The sequence below is a fragment of the Halichoerus grypus genome, chromosome X (genome assembly GCF_964656455.1).
Source record: "Halichoerus grypus chromosome X, mHalGry1.hap1.1, whole genome shotgun sequence".
Lineage (NCBI taxonomy): Eukaryota > Metazoa > Chordata > Mammalia > Carnivora > Phocidae > Halichoerus > Halichoerus grypus.
In genome coordinates this window covers 24,431,511-24,438,509 of record NC_135727.1, presented here as the reverse complement: position 1 = coordinate 24,438,509, position 6,999 = coordinate 24,431,511, and the positions used below count along the sequence as shown (strand labels likewise).

At 39.2% G+C, this 6,999-nt stretch overlaps 1 non-coding gene across 1 annotated transcript; it reads left to right on the top strand.

The window, feature by feature from the left end:
• Positions 1–4,908: 4,908 nt before the first annotated feature.
• LOC118520766 (U6 spliceosomal RNA) lies at positions 4,909–5,015 on the top strand. Its single transcript, XR_004909829.1, has one exon. It is a non-coding gene; the product is annotated as a U6 spliceosomal RNA (small nuclear RNA).
• The last annotated feature ends 1,984 nt before the right edge of the window (positions 5,016–6,999 follow it).

The window sequence follows — 6,999 nt, the reverse complement described above, 5'->3', positions numbered from 1 at the left end:
CTTTGATATCCTGGTTGACCCAAAGATTCTTTTTTTTTTTTTAAGATTTTATTTATTTATTTGACAGAGAGAGACAGTGAGAGAGGGAACACAAGCAGGGGGAGTGGGAGAAGAGAAGCAGGCCTCCCGCTGAGCAGGGAGCCCGATGTGGGGCTCGATCCCAGGACCCTGGGACCATGACCTGAGCCAAAGGCAGATGCTTAACGACTGAGCCACGCAGGTGCCCCGACCCAAAGATTCTTGAGCAGAGTGGTCTTTAGCTTCCAAGTGTTTGAATTTCTGCCAAATTTTTTCTTGTCATTGAGTTCCAGTTTTAGAGCATGTGGTCTGAGAATATGCAGGGAATAATCTCAATCTTTTGGTATCGGTTGAGACCTGATTTGTGACCTAATATGTGGTCTATTCTGGAGAAAGTTCCATGTGCGCTCAAGAAGAATGAGTATTCTGTTCTTTTAGGGTGGAATGTTCTGTAAATATCTATGAGGTCCATGTGGTCCAATGTATGATTCAAAGTTCTTGTTTCCTTGTTGATTTTCTGCTTAGATGATCTGTTCATTGCTGAGAGTGGAGTATTGAGGTCTCCTACAATTAACATATTGTTATCAATAGGACTCTTTATTTTGGTTAACAGTTGGCTTATGAAGTTGGCTGCTCCCATGTTGGGGGCATAGATATTTACAATTGTTAGATCTTCTTGTTGGACCGTCCCTTTAAGAATTATGTAGTGTTCTTCTGTGTCTCTAATTACAGTCTTTAGCTTAAAATCTAATTTGTCTGATATAAGAATTGCTACCCCACTTTCTATTGAGGTACGCTGGCATGGAAGATGGATCTCCATCCCCTCACTTTCAGTCTGGATGTATCTTTAAGTTCAAAATGAGTCTCTTGTAGACAGCATATGGATGGGTCCTGTCTTTTTATCCAATCTGTAACCCTGTGCCGTTTTATGCATGCGTTTAGGCCATTCATGTTGAGAGTGATTATTGAAAGATATGAATTAATTGCCATCATATTGCCTGTGAAGACGTTGTTTTTATATATTGTCCCTGTAAATTTCTGTTGTACATCACTCTTGGGGTCTTTCTCCTTTTATAGAACCCCCCTTAATATATCTTGCAGGGCCGGCTTAGTGGTCACATATTCTTTCAGTTTCTGTCAGCTGTGGAAGCTCTGCATCTCTCCATCCATTCTAAATGAAAGCCTTGCCGGATAAAGTATTCTTGGCTGCATGTTCTTCTCATTTAGTACCCTGAATATGTCTTGCCAGGCCTTTCAGGCTTGCCAGGTCTCTGTGGATAGGTCTGATGTTATTCTGATGTTCCTCCCTCTGTACGTAAGGAATGTCTTCCCCCTAACTGCCCTTAAGATGGTTTTCTTGGTTCTAAGATTTGCAAGTTTTACTATTACATGCCGGGGTGTTGGCCTGTTTTCCTTGATCTTGGGAGGGGTCCTCTCTGCCTCTAGGACTCGAATGTTTGTTTCATTCCCCAGATTAGGGAAGTTCTCAGCTACGATTTGCTCAAATACATCTTCTAGTCCTCTCTCTCTCTCCACTCCCTCCATGATTCCAATTATTCTGACATTGGAACGCTTCATGGTGTCACTTATTTCTCTGATTCTATTTTCATGGATTCTGAGTTGTTTTTCCCTGGCCTCCTCTTTTCCCTTTTTATCTATTATATTGTCTTTCACGTCGCTGATTCTCTCTTCTGCCTCAGTTACCCTACCCGTTAGATTATCTAGATTGGATTGGATCTCATTGATAGCATTTTTAAGTTCTGCTAATTCACCTTTCATTTCTGCCCTTAGAGACTCTATGTAGCCATTAAGTGATTTCTCCATTCTAGCCATTGTCTGCACAATTGCTAACCTGAATTCCATCTCCAACATCTTGGTTATATCTGCATCCATTTGTAAATCTGCTGCATAAATCATAATCTCTGAGTCTTTTCTATTTTGGGGGCTCCTCCTCCTAGTCATTCTGTTGATGGGTGTTTGAGGGAATGTATAGAGTCCAAATTATTGGCCAGAACCCAAGCAAGATGCACCTATTTTCTTGGGACCTTAGGGTTGTTGGCCTCTTGTTTTTCCAGCCTGTCTTCTGTGGGAGGGGCCTGCCATGCTGTTACTCAGGTAACCCTGTTTGGGCGGAGTTGCCCTGTCCCCCTGTGGCGGGGGATGGGCTCAGCGGGAATTAGTCTTTGGCGCTTTTGTTCTCTGGCGGCTTTCCCTGGCGGCTCTCCATGTCTCTTCTGCGAGTCAGAGCAGAAGATACCGTTTCTGACCCTCTGCCTCAGAGCAGAGAGAGTGCATTCTGTTCTTCAGTGAGCTCTCCAGGCCACACTGTCTCCGTTTCTGTCCATGCTGCTATAAACTGCAGCGTCCTGGGTTGTGTGCCCCTCCACAGTACTCCCAGTCCTGCCTCCAGTTCGGGGCACATCTCTCCCCTTTGTGCTTCTAAAACCGCCAGCCTCTCCCAGTTCGTGCGAGTGCATGGCCCCGCCGCTCCAGGTTTCCACCCCGGGGGCTGCCCTAATGTCTTTTCCCCGCCGCTAACGGTCTGCGAGTCTGTGTCCTGTCCCCAGCGAGCAAGGCTGTCACTCACTGACGGTGTAGGATCCCCACGGCCAGGCACCCTCCTGCTGCCATTTATCCTCTGATATCTGCCCGTGGAATCATGGCTCCCCGCTTCGTACCTCCAAACCAACCGCCTGTGATATTCTGTTTGTAGAGATCCAGATCTTCTTACATCTCAGGCTGGTTTCGTGGGTGCTCAGAGTGGTCTGGTAGATATCCAGCTCCATTCTGGGGACCAGTTGAAATAGGGTCCCCTACTCCTCTGCCATCTTTCCCCCCTCCTAATCATGTATTTTTGCTTCAAATGCCTAGCTTATTGATTCTTTGGCATTAGTCAAAGAGAGAGTGACTAGAAAACAGTTCTTACACGCTTCCAGTAAGAATCTAAACTAACAGAAATGAAAAAGAAGGAAACATCACAATTTCTCTTAATAATTCATGATAGCCATGTATAGCAACATCTTTCTTTTCTTAAATTACTTGTGCTCTAATTTCATTCACTCCCCTCCTCCTTTTTTTGTACAATTTTCAGAATAGGTAACTATCTGATCAGCAGCATTTGTATTCTTCAAGCTAGTTACTGGTGCTGCAACCAGTAGATGTTAATGTAGAGAACTGAATGAAAATAAAAAGAATGGGCATGATTTCTTTTCTTTTTCTTTCTTTCTTTTTTTGTTTTGGATATCATGTAAAATTCTGTTGAACTGACTATATAATTTTTCAATACTTTATTTTAATATCATGGAATTTCTTTTCCACATATATAGAACTTATATGAGCTAAGTAATATTGAGAGGTCCCTTAACATTTGTCAAATACCAGATGTGATAATTTGTAAATGACATACATTTTATGCATGAAAATAACTCAAAACAAAATGCTGAAGCCACTTTAAGTAGGTAAAGGATGCTTATTAAAGCATACATTTAAAGGAAGGAATTGATAATGATCAATAATTGTGATGCTAGGTACTTTCTCACATACATAATACTGAAAAGAATAACACTATTACAATTACTATTTTAGAGTAGCTTGAAAAGGCTAAGGTACACACTCAATGCACATAGCTAGTTAATGGAAAAGCCTGGTTTTAGACCCTATATGATATCAGAGTCAGTGTTGTTTTCACAGGCCCTTGGAAGTTTTCTTTTTCATCTGTTTTCAGAGTTTTTTTTTAGAAAAAGTTAGACTATTCCAAACTTAAATGTATTTGGTTTAGGTTAGCATTAAACCAGCTCATACTTAATAGATGGTCAATTTTTTTTAAATATTTGCTAAAATAAAAGGTATTTTAGCCATGCCTAGCTTAGAAACTATAACATTTAGTGATCACTTCCAGTGTAATATGTGTATATTGTCCATTTTTCTTTGGTAAAAGTCAATATCTTATAATGGTTTAGAGCATGTGTTTTGGAGTTGTCCTCCTAGAGGTAAAATTTTGGTTCTGTCACTTACTAGCCCTGTAACTCAGAGAAGAATTTAATCTTTTGTGTTCAATTTTCTCAACTGTGAAATATTAGTAATTATTGGACTTATTGTTGATTTCTTATTTTCTTTTTTTTAAATTTTATTATGTTATGTTAGTCACCATACAATACATCATTAGTTTTTGATGTAGTGATCCACGATCCATTGTTTTAGTATAATACCCAGTGCTCTATGCAGTATGTGCCCTCCTTAATACCCATCACCTGGCTAACCAATCCCCCCTCCCCCTTCCCCTCTAAAACCCTGTTTGTTTTTCAGGTCCATAGTCTCTCATGGTTCATCTCTCCCACCAATCCCCCCCCCCATTTTTCCCTTCCTTCTCCTAATGTCCTCCATGTTATTCCTTATGTTCTACAAATAAGTGAAACCATATGATAATTGACTTTCTCTGCTTGACTTATTTCACTTAGCATAATCTCCTCCAGTCCCACCCATGTTGATGTAAAAGTTGGGTATTCATCTTTTCTGATGGCTGTGTAGATTTGTTATTTTCTTCTGGGCAGGCCAAACTCTTTGGAATAGTGAAAAGAATAAGGAATTGATCTAAGCAACAGACTGTCTAAATAATCCATTACCAAGGCATGAGGAAAGTGAGCATCTTCCATTTCTCAGTCATTAGTTTCATTCTTCGATATGCATTGGTGAAGAAATGGTATTATATAACCATCAGACTTTACTAATTTATATTTTTTATGTAGGCTCCATGCCCAGCATGGAGCCCAATATGGGGCTTGAACTTAATGACCTTGAAATCAAGACCTGAGCTGAGATCAAGAGTCAGATGCTTTACTGACTGAGCCACCCAGGTGCCCCAACCATCAGACTTTAAAAATACACTAGTTTGTGCTCACTTTGGAAGCACATATGCTAAAGTTGGAATGACACAGAGAAGATTAGCATGGCCCTTGTGCAAGGATGACAAGCAAATTCACGAAACATTCCATATTTTTGGAGAAATATATATAAATACCATATGATTTCACTCATATGTGAAATTTAAGAAACACAACAAATAAGTGGAAAAATAAGAGAGAGAGAGAGAAACAGACTCTTAACTTTGGAGAACAAACTGATGGTTACCAGAGGGGAGGAAGGTGGAGGGATGGGTGAAATAGATGATGGGATTCAGGAGTGCAGTTGTTGTGATGAGCACTGGGTGTTGAATTACACTGTATATTAACTAACTGGAAGTAAAAACTTAAAAACATACGCTAGTTTGACCAGAGTTGTGATTGGGGGAGTAACAAGTCTGCAGGTTTCTAGTGTGGTATGGGAAAAACAACAAATGAGTCAGGAAGTAATTCCTGAGTTTTAAGATAAGTTTTGAATAAAGGGTAGTTTTGACCTAGACAAAGAAGGAAAACATATATTAGGTAAGAGGAATATAATATATAAAAAGTCTACAGAAATAAACCACCATAATATCATTTTTGAAGAAATACAAGTAAATATGGGTGTATGGTGCACAAATTACATGTGGCAGGACATGAGAGTAGAGGGTAGGTAGGGATTGAATCATTAAGGGTATTGGTGTCAAACTAAAAATTTATTCTTTATTTTTAAAGTGACTGGAGCAGAACCAGATTAGAAGCAATGAGATCATTTAAGAGACAATGATAGGAATCTAGGCAAAAGACAATAGGCATATCAGAAAAATCCCTTTATGTTTGTATGTTTGAATGTATCCAATGAAACTAGGGGAAAGAAGGAATGGAAGAAGAAACAAGACTACAATTTTACTACCAAGGGAATCAGGTTGGTGGGGAGGAAAAATCCTATTTATGTTATTTGATTTGGTAAAGTAGGTATGTTTTATTTTTCTAAAAGAATTGTATAAAAAGTCAATAAATTAGAAGCTTATTTATTATTTTTTCTGCTTAAAGTATATGTACATCATCTTACTCTAAATTTGCAGTTACATTCTATTGTTCACATATACAAGATAAAGAATGACTACCTATATTTTAGCTATTGTTACTTGTGCTTTTCTTGTCATATCCAAAAAAAAAAAAAAAAAGTTGCCAAGACCAATGTCAAAGGGCTTTTTCTCTGTTGTCTTCTAGGAGTTTACAGTTTCAGGTCTTATGTTTAAGTCTTTAATACATTGTGAATTAATTTTCGTGGATGGTATGTGATAGGGGTCCAATTTAATTCTTCTGTATGTGGTTAACCACTCTCTCCAACATCATTTATTGAAGAGACTATCCTTTCTCCACTGAGTCAAATATTGGCTTCCTTGTTAATTATTAGTTGGCTCCCTTGTCAAATATTGGTTGACCCTGTATATGAAGGTTAATTTGGAGGCTCTCTGTTCTGTTCTATTGGTCTTTGTGTCTGTTTTTAATGCCAATACTGTACTGTTTTGATTACTATACCTTTGTAATATAATATGAAATCAAGAAATATGATGCCTCTTACCTTGTTCTCCTTTCTTAGGATTGTTTTGGCAATTCAGAGTCATTTGTGGTTCCATACAAGTTTTAGATTTTTTCTTTTTCTGTGAAAATGACATTGGAATTTTGATAAGAATTACATTAAATCTATAAATGGCTTTAAGTAGTATGGACACTTAATTTTTACTTTTAGTTTTTAAAAGATTTATTTTAGGATTCAGAGAAAAGATGGCAGAGGAGTAGGGGACCCTATTCCAACTGGTCCCTGGAATTGAGCTGGATATCTACCAGACCACTTTGAGCACCCAGGAAATCAGCCTGAGATGTAAGAAGATCTGGATCTCTACAAACAGAATATCGTGGGAGGTTGGTTTTGAGGTATGAAGCAGGGAGCTGTGATTCCACGGGCAGATATCAGAGGATAAATGGCAACGGGAGGGAGCCTGGCCATGGGGATCCTACACCACCGGTGAGCAACAGCCTCGCACGCTGGGGACGGGGCACAGACTTGCAGACCAGTAGCCACGGGGAAAGGACTTTA